The following is a 22,733-nucleotide window of genomic DNA, read 5'->3' as shown; positions in this document are numbered from 1 at the left end:
TGAGCGCAACATCCACCACAGAGCAACAATGACTTGTCTGTCTGAGTGTTGCTGTCACTGACTCCACAGCAGGAGGGGCGATATACTGCCTGCTGGACAGTTCCAGGACCACAGCCAAGATGGCTTTTCCTGGTAAACACATTGTCATGACAACCATACTTCGATCTAGCACAGAGATGAGTTGCAAATGTTACCTTTCCTTCTGTATTTATTGAAAGCATAGTAGGCCTACTGTAAATGATGTGAAAATACTTTACATACATAATGAGCATGACAATGTCTGAATAAGTTAATGCAGAGAAGGGAAGGCACGTTAACAGACTACATATAATTCACTCCATGTAAAGAGGTTGGACCCTGTCCACTCACACGCACACGCCCCATGTGAGGAAACGGGACGTCCTGACCCAAGCTTTCTCAACTCCAGATGTTGGAAGCAAAGTATGCTTATCAGAACCAGAGATGTGAGAAAATGTTGAGCCAGAAAATTAGAAAATGGGGGTCCAGAGCTATACCCCATACAGAGCATTAACAAACACACAACTCTCCTGCTGTAATACCTCCAGCTGACACCAGGCCTATGGCCCTGTGTGTCACAGTACCACTGACTCAGCAGCAGCTGGGCTACAAACACTGTACTCCTCCAGTGGACTCATTTGTTGAGTTGTTATACTTTTGTATGACTATTTTTAACAGTTTTCTATATACAGTATTTGTGATATACAAAACACATATGGTGGGAATCTTGAAAGCTTCTTGTGACCGTGTCAGAGTTGCTTCACGTACAGTGTCAAAAAAATCCAATCCAAATCAAATGTATTGGTCACATTCACGTGTTTAGCAGATGTTATTGCGGGTGTAGCGAAATGCTTGTGCTTCTCGCTCCGACAGTGCAGCAATATCTAACAAGTAATATCTAACAGTTTCACAACATATACCCCAAATACACATAAATCTAAGTAAGGAATGGATTAAGAATATATATACATATATGTCAGAGCTGCATTGGACTAAGATACAGTGGCATAGTATAGAGTACGATATATACATATGAGATGGGTGATGCAATATTTACACACAATTAAAGTGACTAAGATACCGTAGAATAGTATATAGTACAGTTTATACATATGAGATGAGTAATGCAAGATACGGAGACATTATTAAAGTGGCTAGTGTTTAATTTCCTTAAACGGATTCTGAGACACAGTCCATTACTTTACAGTACCTGTACCTCATTCACATGTTTAGGATTTCAGTGTTCTCTCTATAACCATTTAATGCATTAAAATGATGGCTAAACATTCTCTAATATGTTTAATGTCTCTCTATTTTGATGGAGAATAAACAAGAAAGCTAATTCCTAGAGACATAATTGGATTTATTTTTTGGAAATCTTTCTTCTGGGCTGCCTGTATTTCCTTTGGGGTTTTTCTATAACACGCCATTTTAAAATCTCTCTATAAAACATCATCTACATCTGAATTTATCATTAAAACATGGAATCTTTCAAGAATTTCCACAAAGTATTTCCAATGTGTCAGCCAATTTAGGTTCCATGGGTCGACTCTGGTGACTCTTTAGTACTCACACAATTTTCTTTGGCTTGAGCTTTTACCAGTCCTGATTTAATTTAGTTTAATAATTCTCAACTGGTATAAATGTATGTAACATGATACATTTAATTAACCCTTCCCTTTAAACATGTCAATTTCACCCACAACTGAGTTTTTAATCACTAAAATACTATTTAGCAAAGAAAATTCCACCATGACCCTTCATCTAGTCCTCTATGTATGGTAATAACCTTGTAAAACGACAAAACGACAACAACAACAACACTACTCTGTACTTGACCTGTAGTTGACTTGTATTTGACATGCAATTTGTCCTTTGACCTTGACCTTTGTGCTAGAGACTAATGGTTTTCTGTGCAGTAAAGGTCTAACCACGATGATCACAAGGATAGAAGTATGTTATCCTTGTGATGTTCAGAGGCCGAGGGACAGATCTGAAGTTTGGCTAAACTTTTGCTAAAAATTTCATTTCATTAAATGTCATCATTTGATTGATACGACTTTGGTAATCAAACGTTTTGATCAACATTTTGAACAGTTGGGTCTAAAAACGAAGGGGGAAAAAGCATATGAAAGAGGTCATTCCCGGCACAGGAGGTTGGTGGCACGTAATTGGGGAGGACGGGCTCATTGTAATGTCTGGAGCGGAATATGTTTGGTTTCCATGTGTTTGATGCCATTCCATTTACTCCCTTCCAGCCATTATTATGGGCTGCCCTCCCTCCAACATCTTCCTGTGATTCCCAGCTACTGGAAAATACATTTTGGGAGGTTAAAACCATATATTTATGATCTTGGTGTACTTACTGTACTTACTATATCGGTCAAATTGACCAGTGGTCAATAGTTTAATGTACTACTTAAGTCGTTTTTGGGGGTATCTGTACTTTACTATTTATATTTTTGACAACTTTTACTTTTACTTCACTACAATCTTATAAAAAAGGGTTCCAAAAGGGTTCTTCGGCTGTCCCCATAGGCAAACCCTTTTTGGTTCCAGGCAGAGCCCTTTTGGGTTCCATGTAGATCCCTCTGTAGAAAGGGCTCCACGTAGAACTCAAAAGGGTTATTCAAATGGTTCTCCTAAGGGGACAGCTGAAAAATCCTTCTAGGTTCTAGATAGCACTCTTTTGTCTGAGTGTACTTTTTACTCCATACAATTTCCCTGACAGCCAAAAGTACTGGTTACATTTTGAATGCTTAGTGAGACAGGAAAATGGTCCAATTCATGCACTTATCAAGAGAACATCCCTGGTCATCCCTACTGCCTCTGATCTGGCAGAATCACTAAACACACATGCTTCGTTTGTAAATTATGTCTGAGTGTTGGAGTGTGCCCCTGGCTATCTGTAGATTACAAAACAAACAATGGTGCCGTTTGGTTTGCTTAAAATAGGTGTGAAATGATTTATACTTTTACTTTTGATAGTTAAGTATATTTTAGTAATTACATTTACTTTTGATACAAAAGTATATTTAAAACCAAACACTTTTAGACTTTTACTCAAGTAGTATTTTACTGGGTGACTTTTACTTTAGTCATTTTCTTTTAAGTTACACTATCATTACTTTTACTCAAGTATGACAATTGTCTACTTTAACCCCCACTGAAATTGAGCATAACTCGTGTGGCATATAGCCTTTTCGAACATAAGGGCAGGGTTGAATTTCAGTGGCAGCATAGCGATATAGACCGCAGTAAATCCTACTTTTATTTTCAAACAGGTCAATTAAATACCCTAAATCACGCCTGTGGAGAGATGTTGACGAAGTAGCGCTGCGTAGAACCCACTTGGTGTGAATGAGACCTTGCGGGCGAAATCTCCGCCCATTGTTGAGATTGTGCTGCAGTTGGCAGTGCTGTTGCAGCAAAGGAGGTGGAGAGGATTCTTCCATCAGGATTCTACGTTTTGGTCGTCCAGTCTCAGGCTTCGTGCTGTTTGCAGGCTTCTCCGCGGTGAAGTTCATTGCGAATTTGTTGATTGGTAAGTTTGATTGTTTTATTGAGATAGGCTATTGGGTTGGTGCTCTTCTCGTTAATCTAAACTATGCGCAGATTAGCGTGCGAAGAATTGTTTCATTGTATCTAGCATCAGTTGCAAAAATATGGAAACGGGACAGATTTTTTTTATATCAAGGTTGCTAGGGATGCAATCATACGTTAAAGTTGGTTCCTGTTCTTCTATTTACCCTGTATAAGTTGTTTTTGCTTGGAACGATATCAGATTTCTATTGTATTTGTGCAACATAGTGTTTTTGAAAAGGCCATTCAGAGCTTCTATGAATCAGTTAGCCACTTTGCAGTCACAGAAGTGCGCCATGTTAATATGGAGGGTTAAGTGTGTATAGATAACGGTATACACACAGGAGACTACTGCCTTTTGAAGAGACGCAGGCGTAGTCGCCCTGTATGTAGACAGATCGCAACGCTGATTTCAAACCAAACTGAAATTGTGACATTCAAAACAAAATCATAGAATGTATTATATTAACTGTGCGTAATGATATTGAATTGGCGCCTAGATGTAATTATATATTGATAACTTCAAACCATTATGTATAAGATATTATAGGCGATACGTATTCATCACTGTAGACATATGTCACATCTTAATCAGTGCTCTCCGCTACATGTGGCTCGAGGCTACCCTTTGATGTTGTGTCGAGTTAAAAACATTCAGCGACTTCATGTCATTGGCACAATTTAAATCACACCCGAACTGCTAAAACGACCATTTGGTGGCAAAATCCCCCATTTGCCTCACATCTTCACAGTTTGGTGCCAAACGGGGTTGTCTCTATATTGAGCGAAGTGGGCTTTGAGGCATTTTAATTGGTTACGAACGCCTTGTGATTATGAGACATCCATGGGCTTTGCTCGCCCGGGTTGCACTGACTGTCGTGATGCAGTTCGGTCTTAAATCATTGCTCTGCTGCAGCATCACCATTGGGAGTAAGCGGGCCTCTTGCTATTGAATATTAATATTTAACACACCATTTCACAAACCCGTTATACCCATTTAGAGTATGGGATACTGCTCCATGAAGCCATCCAAGAGGAAAGAGTAATGCGGATAGGCTACACGTCAATAGGTCTCTGCTCAGTTGTTAGGACGGCTAGCATCATAGGCCGTTGGCCTACTTGTGAACCCTTGTGAACCCTTGGTGATAGTTTATGGTTCGCTGTGCTCTAGTATGAGTATGACTGTGATTAGAATGATCAAAGACTGTATCTCTCCATTTATCTCTCGCTGTCTTTGCCTCCATCTTCTCTTGTTTTCTACATATAAACCAGATCAGTATGTGTTGCAACAGTATTTAGTGCAGACACTGGCTAATGCAGTTTCTTTGGACTTCGGAACCCCCTGCCAATTTTTTTTTATAAAATGTAATCCATCAGCCTGACAGGCACTCAAAGTATGGACTACTGATCACTGTCCATGGTGCTGAAATTGCGACATATCTATCCGACTGCCTATGAAATCGATGATGTGCTTTCTGTGGTGCCAGGGCATGTACCCTATAGCTTTGCTTTAGCTAATGGATAAATGTTTATTGGTAGGCCTATTGGGTGATTATTTTCTCATGTTAAGCCTAACATTTCACAAAGCTATAGTGCCTCAAGGCTGCGTTTTAGACTGCTGTCTGGTGGCAATAATGTAATTACTTTTTCATAATTAAACCTGGAAATTCAAACATTGCAGATTGTAAAATGTATTTTTGATACAACAGCATACTAATCAGCAACCAATAGATTTAAAAAATATATATACAACTGTCCTGTATAGCCTACCTAAACCTGCATTACTCCCAGCTTGGATAGAAAGTTGTTGTGCATAAAACCAGTTTATTATTGCCAAATAAAAGACTAGCTTACTAGGGATTGTTTTATTATGCAGTGTAACCTACTATCTATAGTGCCTTCAGAAAGTATTCACACCCCTTGACTTTTTCCATATTTTGCTGTGTTTTGTTGTGTTGTGCCGGAATTTAAAATTGATTACATTTAGATTTTTGTCACTGACCTACACACAATACCCCATAATGTCAAAGTTGAAATGTTTTTTAAAATATATTTGACAAATAAATAAAAAATGAAAAGCTGAAATGACTTGAGTCAATAAGTATTCAACCCCTTTGTTATGGCAAGGCTAAACAAGTTCATGAGTAAACATTTGCTTAACAAGTCACAATATACGTCGTATTTAATACATTGTATTTAACATGATTTTTGAATGACTACCCCATCTCTGTACCCCACACATACAATTATCTGTTCCCTCAGTCGAGCAGTGAATTTCAAACACATATTCAACCACAAACACCAGGGAGGTTTTCCAATTCCTTGCATAGAAGGGCACATATCGGTAGGTGGGTACAAAAAAAAGCACACATAGAATATCCCTTTGAGCATGGTGAAGTTATTAAATACACTTTGTATGGTGTATCAATACGCCCAGTCACTACAAAGATACATGCATCCTTCCTAACTCAGTTGCCAGAGAGGAAGGAAACCGCTCAGGGATTTCACCATGAAGCCAATGGTGACTTTAAAACAGTTACAGAGTTGAATGGCTGTGCTAGGAGGAAACTGAGGATGGATCAACAACATTGTTGGTCCCATGTTTCATGAGCTGAAATAAAAGATCCCTGACATGTTCCATACACATAAAAAGCGTATTTCTCTCAAATGTTGTGCACAATTTTGTTTACATCCCTTTTAGTGAGCAGTTCTCCTTTGCCAAGATAATCCATCCACCTTACAGATGTGGCATTTCAAGAAGCTGATTAAACAACATAATAATTACACAGGTGCACCTTGTGCTGGGGACAAAAAAGGCCACTCTAAAATGTGCAGTTTTGTCACACAACACAATGGCACTGATGTCTCAAGTTTTGAGGAAATGTGCAATTGGCGTGCTGACTGCACGATTGTCCACTAGAGCTGTTGCCAGAACATTTAATGTGAAATTCTCTACCATAATCCATCTCCAATGTTGTTTTAGAGAATTTGGCAGTACGTCCAACTGGCCTCACAACCGCAGAGCACATGTATGGCGTTGTGTGAGCGAGCAGTTTGCTGGTTTGCTCAGTTCAACTTTGTGAACTGAGTGCCCCATGGTGGCAGTGGGGTTATGGTATGGGCAGGCATGAGCTTCGGACAGTGAACACAATTTTATTTTATCAATGGCAATTTGAATGCACAGAGACACCATGACGAGATCTTGAGGCCCATTGTCATGCTATTCATCCGCCGCCATGTTTCAGCATGATAATACACGGCTCCATGTCGCAAGGATCTGTACACAATTCCTGGAGGCTGAAAATGTCCCAGTTTTTCTGTGGCCTGCGTACTCACCAGACATGTAACCCATTGAGCATGTTTTGGATGCTCTAGATCAACGTGTATGACAGCGTGTTCCAGTTCCCGCCAATATCCAGCAACTTTGCACGGCCATTGAAGAGGAGTGGATCAACACTTGAACCCAATCGAACATCTCTGGAGAGACCTGAAAACAGCTGTGCAGCGACACTCCCCATCCAACCTAACAGAGCTTGAGAGGATCTGCAGAGAGGAATGGGAGAAATTCTCCAAATACAGGTTTGCCAGGCTTGTAGCGTCATACCCAAGAAGACTGGGCTGTAATTGCTGCCAAAGGTGCTTCAACAAAAACAAAAATTTCTAAACCTATTTTTTTCTTTGTCATTATGCGGTATTGTGTGTTGATTGATGAGGAAAATCTATTTTAGAATAAGGCTGTAATGTAACAAAATGTGGAAAAAGTCAAGGGGTCTGAATACTTTCCGAATGCACTGTACATCTTCACATATCTCCTTTAAAGTCAATCCAACACAGAATTTCCCTGTGAGTTTGGGTTTGGTTTCCCCATTAGTGGGTTTGGACAGACTTGTATAGCCTCACTCTAGCCTCTCCATCTATGGGACCCCTGGTCAGCTGTGCTGTGCAGCCCAGGCTGAGTGCTCTCCTCTGGGTGAGAATGGCTGTGGAGGCTGGCATGACCTTGCCTCGTGGGATCCTCTCTGGCTCTTCATCCACAATTCTGTAAGTGGGTTCGAGCCCCATTGGGGAGGGGAAAGGAGGCATGTGCTGGAAAGCTGCCAGCAGATAAGAAATGGAATAGTGCGACAGAGAACTAGTGCGTTTGCCCAGCAGCACAGTCCTGGCTAAATATAGACCACTCTGTTTCAGCCGGGAAGGTATTCAGCATCGCCCCCACCTTTTCTCTCTCTTTTTCTGCCCTTTTTGTTAATTCGATGGAGGCTCTCTCTCTCTCTCTCGCCTCTTGTGGACTTGTTTGTATAAATGGAGAGATCGAAATGAATGGTTGAAAGCGTTCTCAATGTTCTTTTCCTCTGTACCTTTTACCTCCCTTTCATCTCCTGTCCTTTACATCAGGCTCTTTGGCATCCATTTATGTAGTTTAATTCCCAGACCGCCACCACCTTTTAATCACACAAGAGAAGAGATTTTCCTCTTTCTGTTTACAGGCATGTAAAACATGTCCAGTGCTGATCTTGCTTTGCCTCAAGTTCTAGTCACAGAGAGTTATGAGAGGTCCAGGGATGACCTCAGCTTGGGCCAGTCTGTGTTCTCTGACTTTACTACAGCTGTGCCCTGGGTGTCATCTATTCTAAACAACCTGTTGGAAGATTATGCAGCATCACTGTTACTGTTGAAGTGTGTGTGTGTGTGTGTGTGTGTGTGTGTGTGTGTGTGTGTGTGTGTGTGTGTGTGTGTGTGTGTGTGTGTGTGTGTGTGTGTGTGTGTGTGTGTGTGTGTGATTTATGGGTTGTATGGAATCAGAAGGGAGTTGAATGAAGATAATGGTGTTGTAGTGGGCATTCTGGAATGTGGTGGTGTCTTAGTGGGTCGTGGTAGTGTGTAGAGAGGCCTGGGCTGTGGAATGTGTGATGTTTGACAGGATGGGGGGGGGGGGGGGGGGGGTTAACAGTGGCTGGACAGGAGCTTGGTGCTGGGGCAAATTAGTTTTACTGCTCAATTAAAAACAGCTACCGTTTTTCAATGGGTTTGGGTCTGAATGTAAAACATCACAGTCATATGTATTCACTTATGGACCCAGGCAGTTTGTGTGAATACATTTTGTGTGCACACCCAAGGACCTATGTGTGCATGGCCCTAGGCCTAGGATTCAATCCGTATCCCCGACGTTCCGCGTCTTGTAGCCAGATTGACATTTAAAGGCAATGTTCCTGTGTTAGCAGAGACTGCATTCACGGCAAACACTGCATATGTCGGCTCAATTGAAAATGACCTTTTAAATTTAAAGCGCGCTACAACACTGAACTTTGGCGATACTGATTGAATCCAGCCCTTATATTAAGAAGCAAGGTGAAATACAGCATCATTCTGTTGAATCTTACAGCAAGGAGGAGGAACTGCGCTGCTTGAGAGACAGGGGGCAAGGCTTGGTGTGTCTGGTCAGAGGAGAGAAGCGACAGAGGAAACTATAAAAACCGACGGCTGAGTGGCGTTTCAAAATAATGCATGCCATATCGATATTGCACATGTCAATGCTGTGATTTGTATATGAATTTCATTAAACACTCACTCTGGGATCTTAAGCACAAAAAAATTCATAACATATTGCACAAATTCGATTTGTAACATACCACACAAAATGGATGATGTAGTACACAAAAAAATGGGTAGCTGTTTTGGCTCGTGAGCCCCACTTTCAAAACTACTGGCAGAAATGATATAACGGTTTGAGAATGCATCTTTAATTGTGCAGCCCTATTTGTTGTGAATGTTTTGCATTAACCTTCAGGCTTTTGCCTTTTGCTGATGGGAAACTATTTGCTTAGAGAGGGAGAGAGAGAGATGCGACATAACCTTCACTGGGATTACTTTAATTTGATTTTCATGTGGCCAAAGGCGTGTCTGTTACATACAACATTAGCTGAAACCCTACAAACTCCCACATGTAGCAGCTCTGGGATAATGGTATAGAGTGGGAGTAAAACGCTAGCCAAGGAGACATAAACTCTTTGATAATCTGTTCTTTCTCTAAAGAATCATTCTGCAAACACCCCCACATAATGTCAACATAAGGAAATTAAAATAAAGCACCAATATACATTTGTTATTTTTTCATTTTTGAGCTCATGAGATGTTTCGACACAGTTACATTTAAACAGAGTCCAAACCCCTCTGCTTTGAGTTCAGAGGCTTTGAGAGAGGGTGACATGAAAGAGTTAATGGTAAAGTCAGTGTGAAACCCAGTGTTTGCTCAGTACCTCTTTTACAGCGGCAAGAAAAAGTATGTGAACTCTTTGGAATTACCTGGATTTCTGCATAAATTGGTTATCAATTTTGATCTGACCTTCATCTAAGTCACAACAATAGACAGACACAGTGTGATTAAACTGTATTTTCTTGTCTATATTGAATACATAATTTAAACATTCACAGTGTAAGTTGGAAAAAGTATGTGAACCCCTAGGCTAATGACTTCTCTAAAAGCTAATTGGAGTCAGGAGTCAGCTAACCTGGAGTCCAATCAATGAGACGAGATTGGAGATGTTGGTTAGAGCTACCCTGCCCTATAAAAAACACTCACAAAATCTGAGTTTGCTATTCACAAGAAGCATTGCCTGATGTGAACCATGTCTCAATCAAAAGAGATCTCAGAAGACCTAAGATTAAGAATTGTTGACTTGCATAAAGCTGGAAAGGGTTACAAAAGTATCTCTAAAAGCCTTAGTGTGCATCAGTCCACAGTAAAACAAATTGTTTATAAATGGAGAAAGTTCAGCACTGTTGCTACTCTCCCTAGGAGTGGCCGTCCTGCAAAGATGACTGCAAGAGCACAGCGCAGAATGCTCAATGACGTTAAGAAGAATCCTAGAGTGTCAGCTAAAGACTTACAGAAATCTCTGGAACATGCTAACATCTCTGTTGACGAGTCTACGATACGTAAAACACTAAACAAGAATGGTGTTCATGGGAGGACACCACAGAAGAAGCCACTGCTGTCCAAAAGAAACATTGCTGCACGTCTGAAGTTTGCAAAAGTGCACCTGGATGTTCCACAGCGCTACTGACAAAATATTCTGTGTACAGATGAACCTACAGTTGAGTTGTTTTGAACGAACACACAACAACTTGTATGGAGAAAAAAAGGTACAGCACACCAACATCAAAACCTCATCACAACTGTAAAGTATGGTGGAGGGAGCATCATGGTTTGAGGCTGCTTTACTGCCTTAGGGCCTGGACTTTGCCATCGATGGAAAAATTAATTCCCGAAGTTTATCAAGACATTTTGCAGGAGAATGTTAGGCTATCTGTCCGCCAATTGAAGCTCAACAGAAGTTGGGTGATGTAACAGGACAATGACCCAAAACACAGAAGTAAATCAACAACAGAATTGCTTCAACAGAAGAAAATACGCCTTCTGGAGTGGCCCAGTCAGAGTCCTGACCTCAACCCGATTGAGATGCTGTGGAACGACCTCAAGAGAGCAGTTCACACCAGACATCCCAAGAATACTGCTGAACTGAAACAGTTTTGTAAAGAAGAATGGTCCAAAATTCCTCCTGACCGTTGTGCAGGTCTGATCCACAACTACAGAAAACATTTGGTTGAGGTTATTGCTGCCAAAGGAGGGTCAACCATTTATTAAATCCAAGGGTTCACATACTTTTTCCACACTGCACTGTGAATGTTTACACGGTGTGTTCAATAAAGACCACAAACAAAATGTATAGTTGTTTGTGTGTTTTTAGTTTAACTTCTTATGGCTGCATCCCTTTCCTGGCATCGATATGACAACAGCCAGTGAAAGTGCAGGGCGCCCAAAAAAATTCCAGCGAAAGATAGCAGTCACAAAAAGCAGAAATATAGCTAAAATCAATCACTAACCTTTGATGATCTTCATCAGATGACACTCATAGGACTTCATGTTACAAAATACATGCATGTTTTGTTTGATAAAGTTCATATTTATATAAAAAAATCTGAGTTTACATTGGCGCGTTACATTCGCTAGTTCCAAAAACATCAAGTGATTTTGCATAGCCACATCGTTTCAACAGAAATACTCATCATAAATGTAGATGATAATACAAGTTATACACATGGAATTATAGATATACCTCTCCTTAATGCAACCGCTGTGTCAGATTTCAAAAAAACTTTACGAAAAAAGCAACCCATGCAATAATCTGAGACGGCGCTCAGAAATATAATAAAATTAGCCGCCATTTTGGAGTCAACAGAAACCAGAAAATACATGATTAGTGTTTCCTTACCTTTGATGAACTTCATCAGAATGCAGTCCTAGGAATCCCAGGTCCACAATAAATGCTTGATTTGTTCGATAATGTCCGTTATTTATGTCCAAATAGCTACTTTGGTTAGCGCGTTTTGGTAAACAATTCCAAAGTCACAAAGCGCGTCCACTATAACGTGACGAAATGTCCAAAAGTTCCGTAACAGTCAGTAGAAACATGTCAAACGATGTACTGAATCAATCTTTAGAATGTTGTTAACATACATCTTGAATAACTTTCCAACCGGAGAATTAGATTGACTTCAGATGAGCGGTGGAACGGAGGTCCTCCTCATGTGAACGCGCATGGTGAAAGCATGGTCAGCTCGTGGCAGTGGTGACTAATTCCTGTCTCCTTCGGCCCCCCTTCACATTAAAGTCATCAGACAAAGTTCTATTGACTGTTGACATCTAGTGGAAGCCGTAGGAAGTGACAACTCATCAATATCTCACTGTTATTTCAATGAGAGCTTGGTTGAAAATCTGCCACCTCAGAAAAAAATCCAAACAGGAAGTGGAACTTCTCAGGTTTTTGCCTGCCATATGAGTTCTGTTATACTCACAGACATAATTCAAACAGTTAAAAAAAATGTGTTTTCTATCCAATACGAGTAATAATATGCATATATTAGCAACTGGGACTGAGGAGCAGTCAGTTTACTATGGGCACCTCTGTGCACCTTTCATCCAAGCTACTCAATACTGCCCCTGCAGCCATAAGAAGTTAAGCAGACTGTGTTTGTCTATTGTTGTGACATAGATAAAGAACAGATCAAATTTGATGACCAATTTATTCAGAAATCCAGGTATTTCCAAAGGGTTCACATACTTTTTCTTGCACTGTAGATAGAGGAGCTTTCTGGAGGTTGTTTTGGATATTAGCTGTACAGGCGGAGCCCCAGAATGACTCTACGGAAATGAGCGATTAGACGTCCCCCTGGGATAAGGCGAGGGTCTTAAACTCTGCTGCAGCTGGACTGGGGTTGTTCCTTTCCCTTTTTATCTGCCTTTTCCTCTCCTTTATTCACAGTAACAGTATGTGAATGTCCCTGTCTTTTTGGCTGTTAATGAAGTAATCTTGGGTCAGTTCAACCTTTCGCTACTATCTGTCCCTAGCTGTGGTTTGAAGCATTGTGAGTTAACCTTTGTCTTTCAGGGGTTAGAAAAACTGTTTACTATCAAGGAGTCATGCTGAGATTTGCTCTAATTGACCTGTTCCCCTCAGAGCCTAGTCCCCCTGTAGTGTGTCTGTGTGTGTGTGATATGTGTACTTGTCGTTGTGAGCTTTGAAGTTGTGCCAGTCTCACCCTTAGGATCACAGGATCGGCCAAGTACTTGTTGGGCCTCGCCATTGTCAATAATATACTGTTATAATGACAAAGCAGCTGATGGCCTCAACACACAGGCTGTCTGGATCCTGTAAAGCCCTGTCTCCTCTACAGCCTTAGGGCTAGAGATCCTTGCAATAACTGCATATGTTGACCAGCATAATGGCAGAAGCTTTTCCGAAATAATATTGTACTGTAATATCGTACTACAGTGCTGCATCCAGAGATGCAGAGATCTGTGTGCTTGTTTGAGATCTGTGTGCTTGTTTTTCCAATGTGCCTGTGTTTGTGGATGATTGTGTTTGTAAAAATTTTTTTTTACAAAGGCTGGGGGCTCTGTGGGATTTGGGGGGTTGGGGGATGAGCTGTGCAGAGGGAGTATTGAGGAGATTTTCCCTTGGAGTATTCTTTTCCCAAAGATACACTTGGCATGTTGGGAAAAAACTGGGGGCCACTGGCAAAACCCTCAGAGAGTGTCCTTGTACACATCATTCAGTCACATGGCTCACAGTGGCCACCCAGAATTGGATTGCCCAGGAGATAGGGGGGATTGTTTGATTGGCTGACCTGCCAATAATGTCACAGCAGGAGATTGACATCAGAGCTGAGAGTAACGAGAACTGGGGATTCCCAAGGACTACCCGTTTCATGGTCTTGGTTTCCACTGTGATGCTGGATACTGACAACCCGATAACCCAGCTGAGTTCCCGTGCAGCTCTGCTCTAATAACTGAGCGATGTGAGCATGCCCAGAGACTCACGTATATAATCTAAATAGAGAAATATGACATCCCACAATGCACTGGGGGGGGGGGGGGGGGGCAGCAGTATGGTCCAAGATGCCCTGGGAGTCATGAAAGGTGAGATGTGATGGATTCATTGGAGGCTCTCCAATCTGTCCAGAGCTTTGCATGCCGACGGTCGATCTGCCTAGGGCTTCACTGATGGAACAAACTGAGGATGCTGGAGTATGTGCGTGCACCTACTCAGTGCTCAGCTATGACCCTCCTAGATTTATGGAGGAGTTACAGCACATACTGTAGGGAGGGTGGAGTTCAGGGGAGTTTTATTCCTGTTCTCTGCTCTGTACGTAGCTGCGGAAGGTGGTAATATAATGGGAGACGTGCTGCAGAAAGCCTGTGTAAATCCATTGTGGATATATAACAGATATGGCAGGGGATTGGAGGAATTTTGGAATGTGTTGGCTCCCACTGGTGCTGCCAAAAGTGTACTTTATACCCTGAGCATACCAAACATTAGGAACCCCCCCCCCCCATTTGCCCTCAGAACAGCCTCAATTAGTCGGGGCATGGACTCCAATGCTTCCCACAGTTGTGTCAAGTTGGCTGGATGTCCTTTGGGTGATGGACCATTCTTGATCCACACGGCAAACTGTTGAGTGGGAAAAACCCAATTGCAGTTCTTGGCACCTACTACCATACCCCGCTCAAAGACACTTAAATATTTTGTCCTGTAAATGGCACACATACACAATCCATGTCTCAATTGTCTCAAGGCTTAATAATCCTTCTATAACCTGTTTCCTCCCCTTCATCTACACTGATTGAAGTGGATTTAACAAGGGACATCAATAAGGGATCATAGCTTCACCTGGATTCACTAGGTCAGTCTATGTCATGGAAAGAGCAGGTGTTGTTAATGTTTTGTATATTCAGTCCTTATATACTAAGCACCTTCGATAATTTCTGATTTTATAAAGTGACTCAATTCAACATGATTGATTTATGGGAAGAACATTTTTTTTTCTTGAGCCCATTTTCCATCAGTTTTATATAATCATTGGAATGCCTTACTGTATAAACAAATATGAATAAAATCATCGGTGCCTTGCAGTATTCAGATACCTGCTGACCAGTAACAGCCTAGATTTGAACACAGAATAAATATATTACTAATAGATGGCTACAAATAGCTTGTGTAGAGTCTCAGGGATGCTACAAATGGGTTAGGAGTATAGATTTTAGTAAAGGATAAGTGATGAGAGTTGCTGAACTTTTTGGAAGCCACACTAAGCAGGTAATCAATCATGGGATCTTGTTCTTCCTCCCCTTTCCTTGGCTGTGCACCAATACTGTCCCACCCTGGTCTGAGATGAACAACTTGTGCTGTCTGAAGTGCAAATGTCTGAGATAAGCTTCAAAAGCCAATAAAATGTAATCAAGACAGAGAGAACTGCTAGATAGATGCAGCGTGCGAGTTTTATTAAAACCTGAGGTCTAATCCAAAATATGGCCTCCCAGTGGCCGGTCAAAGTCAGGTGAAGTTAAGCACTGTAGATAAATATTTCTTTTCCCAAAAAGTAGGACTTGTGGTTTATGGAGACAGTGGGTAAGTGTTATGACTGCTCATAAGAAACCAAAAGATGAAAGGGGAGACACTCTCTCTACCTGTGATTCCATATGTGAACATTTGTCAACCTTGACTTGCAAGCCTGCATGTAGTTAATTGTTGGCTGGGTTGTCCTGCTATATATTGACTTATGTTTAGGATGTCTTGATGCATCCATATCAGCTTGCATTGGATGAAGTTAGCCACGTTACCTTTCCTCATTTAGGTGGGGAGGGAGTTAAGAGATCTTGAGCTCTGACAGGTCCTCTTGACCACATTTGTTTCAAGTGCTTCCCGCCCATCTCAGAGGAATGGAAATTTGCACCCTTCACTTCCTGACTAAAGTGGTGAGAAATTTGAAGAATCCCTTTTCCATGCAAGACAATGAGTGTTATTTCAGTGACTGTCGTTAAAGTAGCATTAATAACTGTATTTTTAATTGTTATGGATAGAATTGCTGACAGTTTGTGGTTTACAACGAGTTTAGACAGACTTGCAGCTTCAACACAACATTATTTCTCTCCCCAGATAATGCTCCCAGGAGTCCTTTCCCTTGCTCTTGTCCCAACCGGTCTCTCAGCAAAGCTCCCGTTCAGCGTGGTGCACTGTTCCGCCTCAGTGGAGCCAGATGAAGCAGCCAAGATCCCAAACACAATTCAGATGATCATTAGGAGCTTCCTGTAAATGTGTTTTCACTTTCCACATGAACATTCAGCAGCCCATTATGCAATGCGCTGAGCCCTTCCGTGTGCTATCAGAGACCGGATTTATGTGTGAAGTGTATTTTGCTGAGGAGGGTTCACTGTTTATTTACATTGTGGACGTCCTCTTGCTGTGTGCGTGTGGCTAAGCTACAACGTTAAGCTGGAAAAAAAGAGGATATTCAAAACAAGACCGCCCATCCTAAATACTCCATTTAAACGTCCCATCACTGGCCCTTACTCCCATTAACCACAAAATGTCCGCCCCACTTTGGGAGTTGTGTATGGCGGGCTTGGCTAGTCCCCAAGAACAGCCAAAGTGCTTATGAGGTTTCCATGGTGACATATTTGCCATAAAATGCTGGGCAGGGCTCCAGTCCTCTGGGTCTGTATGGGCTGAACTGTCTGGATGTCTTGTTCATTTGAGATTAGTTGATGTATGGTTTTCATTACTGCATAATTCTGCCTCTCCCTATCACTGAATATATACTATTTGCCAGAGTCCCACTCGACCGGTCACAACTCTCCTTCCCTGGCAATAGAGAACAGTAAAACTCCAGCCAACACGTTTAAAAAGGTCAAAGGTGATGCCAAATCTCCCAGCATTCCCTTCAACCCTTTCCCAAATTCCTCCACAAGGCAGTGGTGACCAATTTGTCAATTTGTCAACACTCTCTGTTACAGTTTGATTTGGCTTCTTGTTTGTTATTAAAACTTCTTATGGCTGCAATCCCGGTAACGGGATGATATAACAACAGCCAGTGAAAGTGCAGGGCGCCAAATTCAAAACAACAGAAATCTCATAATTAAAATTCCTCAGACATACATGTTTCTTATACCATTTTAAAGGTCATCTTGTTGTTAATCCCACCAAAGTGTCCGATTTCAAATATGCTTTTCAGCGAAAGCACTACAAACGATTATGTTAGGTCACACCAAACCACAATAAGCACAGCCATTTTTCCAGCGAAAGATAGCAGTCACAAAAAGCAGAAATATAGCTAAAATCAATCACTAACCTTTGATGATTTTCATCAGATGACACTCATAGGACTTCATGTTACACAATACATGCATGTTTTGTTTGATAAAGTTCATATTTATATAAAAAAAATCTGAGTTTACATTGGCGCGTTACATTCACTAGTTCCAAAAACATCCAGTGATAGTGCATAGCCACATCGTTTCAACAGAAATACTCATCATAAATGTAGATGATAATACAAGTTATACACATGGAATTATAGATATACCTCTCCTTAATGTGTCAGATTTCGCTGTGTCAGATTTCAAAAAAACTTTACGGAAAAAGCAAATCATGCAATAATCTGAGACGGAGCTCAGAACAAGAGTCAAATTGGCCGCCATGTTGGAGTCAACAGAAACCAGAAATGACATGATAAATATTCCCTTACCTTTGATGATCTTCACCAGAATGCACTCCCAGGAATCCCAGGTCTACAATAAATGCTTGATTTGTTCGATAATGTCCGTTATTTATGTCCAATTAGCTACTTTGGTTAGCGCGTTTGGTAAACAATTCCAAAGTCACAAAGCGCGTTCACTAAAACGTGACGTAATGTCCAAAAGTTCCGTAACAGTCAGTAGAAACATGTCAAACGATGTATTGAAATAATCTTTAGAATGTTGTTAACATACATCTTGAATAACGTTCCAACCGGAGAATTACATTGACTTCAGATGAGTGATGGAACGGAGCTGCCTCTCACGTGAACGCGCATGGTCAAAGCATGGTCACCTCATGGCAGTGAGACTCATTCCTGTCTCCTTCGGCCCCCCTTCACAGTAGAGTCATCAGACAAAGTTCTATTGACTGTTGACATCTAGTGGAAGCCGTAGGAAGTGAAAACTAATCCATATCTCGCTGTAATTTCAATGGGAGCTTGGTTGAAAATCTACCAGCCTCAGAAAAAATCCAAACAGGAAGTAGAACTTCTCAGGTTTTTGCCTGCCATATGAGTTCTGTTATACTCACAGACATAATTCAAACAGTTTTAGAAACTTCAGAGTGTTTTCTATCCAATACTAATAATAATATGCATATATTGGCAACTATGACTGAGGAGCAGGCCGTTTACTCTGGGCACCTCTGTGCACCTTTCATCCAAGCTACTCAATACTGCCCCTGCAGCCATAAGAAGCTAAACACCAGTAGTTTAAGCTGTACAAACAGTATTTCTATGTTTTTTACTACTTTTTATATCATTGACATCATGCTATCGCTATTGTTGTTCATAGTTGCCATTCTGACTTCGGCGCTGCGTTTCTGCCCAGTGTTTTGTCATTCCTCTTCTGGACTGAAGGACTGTACCAAAGGAGAGATGCTTTGGGTCATCAGTCTTATTTCTCTTGGGCCTTATTTTCTCCCAAATTATAGTTTTATTTAATGAACCTTTTTCAGTCCAAGCCCATGAGAAGCAATGAATTTAATTCAGGTTATGCTGCACAACCTTGTGAAATGTATTGTTCACAGTTGACGCGTCTGTGCTGTGAATCGAGCCATCTGTAAAGCGCAAAACTGTCAATGGTTCTATTCTCCTGTGCTGGGGAAAGGGAATTATTTTGAGGACTAATTCTCTATCAGATTTGTGCAAATCTCTATATCTGGGAAACTTCAACTAGATCTGCCTGCGTTACCTGGCTGGAGGGATATGAGGGTCATCTTGGTTTCTTCATGTCAGATCTCTTTCACTAGTGATCTTGTCTAGGCCTTAAATGCTTTTAAAATTGTTTCAATTTGACCAGGGAACTGCTATAGAATATTTCCTTTCTTTGATCAGACAAAGAACTGATATATATTTTTGTGCTGTATGTAACCTTGTTCTTCAATTAAACGTATTTGGCATCGGCTTCTTTAAACAGGCTTTTTATTATTCAGGACAGGGAAGCGCTCTTCTGAAATGAAATATCCACAGTGCGTTTGGCAAAGTCTCAGTTACCCGCCTCAGTGGTGTGAAAGTTACCCAGCTGTTCATCTTGCCTGATATCAGACCAGAAGCCAACTGGAAGACGTATGGTCGCTTTTAATGCCTGTTTTATTTACTGTACCACGAGGTTTTTCTGTTAGGGGGATTATCCTCTCATTTGTTAAACCTGGGTTAATGGCATACCAGGTGTAACATGAAAGTGGCCGAGATCCACAAAAATACGTTGTTGTCAAGTGTTGAGAGATGTGAGCGGTGCTGGTGGGCTGGAAGAGTGCCCGCCCTGAGCTTCCCATTAACCGTTAATGACTTTGCCCTCTATGCACATCAAAACTGTCTGGTTATATTATTTAGGCTCTAGGTTCAGAGACCCTCGATCCCTAAAGCCTGTGGCCCGCCGCCAGCCTCCTACCACCCCCTCCCTGTCCCCCACCCATACATGGAGAGGAGTGGCTGTTTTTGGGACAGAGGGAGGAGAGATTTTTGGCAACAGGGCATTGAGGGAGTTAACGTTTGAGTGTTTGTACTCTGAGAGGGGAGTGGGTGGGAGAGTAATGGTATCCAGACCATTGTGTGCCTGGAATATGCACTATTTCTGCCTGTGCACTGGCTAGGGTTATGTAGTTTTGGCTTTCAATAGGGGTGCATCAATATATTGGCAACCTTTCTGATTAAAGAGACTTTCCCGGAACTTTGGCAACTACGCAAGTATTTTTTAAACCTCTCGGTTTGGGCTGGATGTGTCAATGTGTACTTCATACATGCATAATCTATGAGCAGATATACTGTCTTACCTCAATTACCCATGAAATCCCTAGTTTGAAAGCGACTGTTTTCTGGAAGCTGTGTGGCGCCATTTTGAGTACTGCAAGCTTGGCCCACACGGGCCAGCCCCTAGCAATTCGAGTTCCAGCCAATAAACTTCAGGCCCTCACCATTTTGAGTGACAGCAAAGATTGTCTATTATATTGGAAAGATAGTCAAGTGACTGCTCTAACAATGGAAATTCTTCTTCAAAGATTGAAGGGAGGAGGCAAGATCAGGTGGGACCATTCTAGCCAATGAGAGGGCAGATACAGTGCCTTGCAAAGTATTCATCCCCCTTGGCGTTTTTCCTATTTAGTTGCATTACAACCTGTAATTTAAATTGATTTTTATTTGGATTTCATGTAAAGGACATACACAAAATAGTCCAAATTGGTGAAGTAAAATTCATAAAAATTAAAAACGGAAAAGTGGTGCGTGCATATGTATTCACCCCCTTTGCTATGAAGCCCCTAAATAAGATCTGGTGCAACCAATTACCTTCAGAAGTCACATAATTAGTTGAATAACTTGTGTGCAACCTAGGTGTCACATGATCTGTCACATGATCTCAGTATAAATACACCTGTTCTGAAAGGCCCCAGAGTCTGCAACACCACTAAGCGAGGGGCACCACCAAGCAAGCGGCACGATGAAGACCAAGGAGCTCTCCAAACAGGTCAGGGACAAAGTTGTGGAGAAGTACAGATCAGGGTTGGGTTATAAAAAAATATAAAAAACTTTGAACATCCCACGGAGCACCATTAAATCCATTATTAAAAAATGGAAAGAATAAGCTCCACAGTGGAGATTGGAATATCTCTCCATAGGACCACTTTAAGATGTACACTCCACAGAGCTGGGCTTTACAGAAGAGTGTCAAGAAAAAAGTTATTGCTTAAAGAAGAATTTGTAACAACCTAACCATTACAAAACTTCTATTCAAATAAAATAAGCCCATGTAGAAAATTAGCAATACAAAATGTGTTGACCAAATTTGACAATCTCTCATTGACCTCCATACAAAAATTCCTCACTTCATGGTCTTATTTTCATGGATAGATTTTGGGCAGAGTAAAATCTCTCGCTTCACCTCTTCCTCTCTGGTGACAGCTAGCAAGATGCACATTGACAAGTTGCACAATGAAAGAATAAAGCTGGCCCAGGTCGCGCCAGCATTATCCCATGACGTAGCCCAACGGCTCAGTAACACAGCAGACAGAGGGAGAGCAATCACTTATTGCACATATCTGCACATAGATGATGTAGTACGCAATTTTTAGGGACCCATTTTGGCTCTTGACCTCTACTTTGAGAACTACTGGCTAAAAAGTATGCTAATCACCAGAAGGTCTATTTAAATGTGGTAGACTATTTCTGCCCTCATGAACTTGCACACGAGGTACCAACATGCCCATCAGATCCGATAATGGTACTGAAAATAACTGCTATGGTTTGGAAAGTACTGGTTTGATACTGCTGTACTTATAAAATCTATAGGCCAATGTATTTCTGCCTGTTATAGTCACTTATAAAATCTATAGGCCAATGTATTTCTGCCTGTTATAGTCACTTATAAAATCTATAGGCCAATGTATTTCTGCCTGTTATAGTCACTTATAAAATCTATAGGCCAATGTATTTCTGCCTGTTATAGTCACTTATAAAATCTATAGGCCAATGTATTTCTGCCTGTTATAGTCACTTATAAAATCTATAGGCCAATGTATTTCTGCCTGTTATAGTCACTTATAAAATCTATAGGCCAATGTATTTCTGCCTGTTATAGTCACTTATAAAATCTATAGGCCAATGTATTTCTGCCTGTTATAGTCACTTATAAAATCTATAGGCCAATGTATTTCTGCCTGTTATAGTCACTTATAAAATCTATAGGCCAATGTATTTCTGCCTGTTATAGTCACTTATAAAATCTATAGGCCAATGTATTTCTGCCTGTTCTAGTCACTTATAAAATCTATAGGCCAATGTATTTCTGCCTGTTATAGTCACTTATAAAATCTATAGGCCAATGTATTTCTGCCTGTTATAGTCACTTAAAAAATCTATAGGCCAATGTATTTCTGCCTGTTATAGTCACTTGCTGTCCTTCGGTCAGTGTTGATGAAACTCATTTTATTAATGGAAAAGGAAAATAGTTCATTTATTTCACTATTGCTGTTTATGAGAAGGGTTTTCCTCTACCATCACCTCCACAGTGAAGCCCAGTAAGCTGTGACTAGATGCTGTGGCTGATCCAATAGTGTGACATCTGTCTTCCTCTGAATAAAGCCTACTGTGTTGCTACGGACGAAGGGAGGTCAGAGAGGGGTTTTCCTCAGTGCACGCTTGCTATTGATCATGAGAGACGCACACATCCCCACCCCCACATACACTCAGGCCTTTATTCATAATTCATCCACACAGCAGGAGTGTATTTACCAGGAGACTACTGTAATATTGCTAGTGCTGTTGACCAATATGAGTGCTATCTGAACTGAACATGAATGAACACGATGGAGACCGGCACAACCGAATACTTTCTGTGCATTCATCTGATTTGCACAAACACACTAACATCAACATATTTTTTTCATGGTAACACACTCTGGGTTCATATGATTGGCTGAGCCCTCGTCAGGTGAGAATCTCCCTCTACTTAGTTCAGTAAGACCGTAGCCTTGGTTCGTTATGAGGCTTCTCCAGGCTGACTG

General features: G+C 41.1%; 1 protein-coding gene across 1 annotated transcript in view; it reads left to right on the top strand.

The window, feature by feature from the left end:
• Positions 1-3,401: 3,401 nt before the first annotated feature.
• Positions 3,402-22,733, top strand: part of LOC129858541 (spectrin beta chain, non-erythrocytic 1-like) — a 123,134-nt gene continuing 103,802 nt past the window's right edge. Inside the window, exon 1 of the mRNA XM_055927863.1 lies at positions 3,402-3,562. The gene's annotated coding sequence lies outside the window, so the exon portion shown is untranslated. The remainder of the gene's footprint in view (positions 3,563-22,733) is intronic.

The sequence above is a fragment of the Salvelinus fontinalis genome, chromosome 1 (assembly GCF_029448725.1).
Source record: "Salvelinus fontinalis isolate EN_2023a chromosome 1, ASM2944872v1, whole genome shotgun sequence".
NCBI classification, from domain to species: domain Eukaryota; kingdom Metazoa; phylum Chordata; class Actinopteri; order Salmoniformes; family Salmonidae; genus Salvelinus; species Salvelinus fontinalis.
This window is presented reverse-complemented; position numbering and strand designations above follow the sequence as displayed.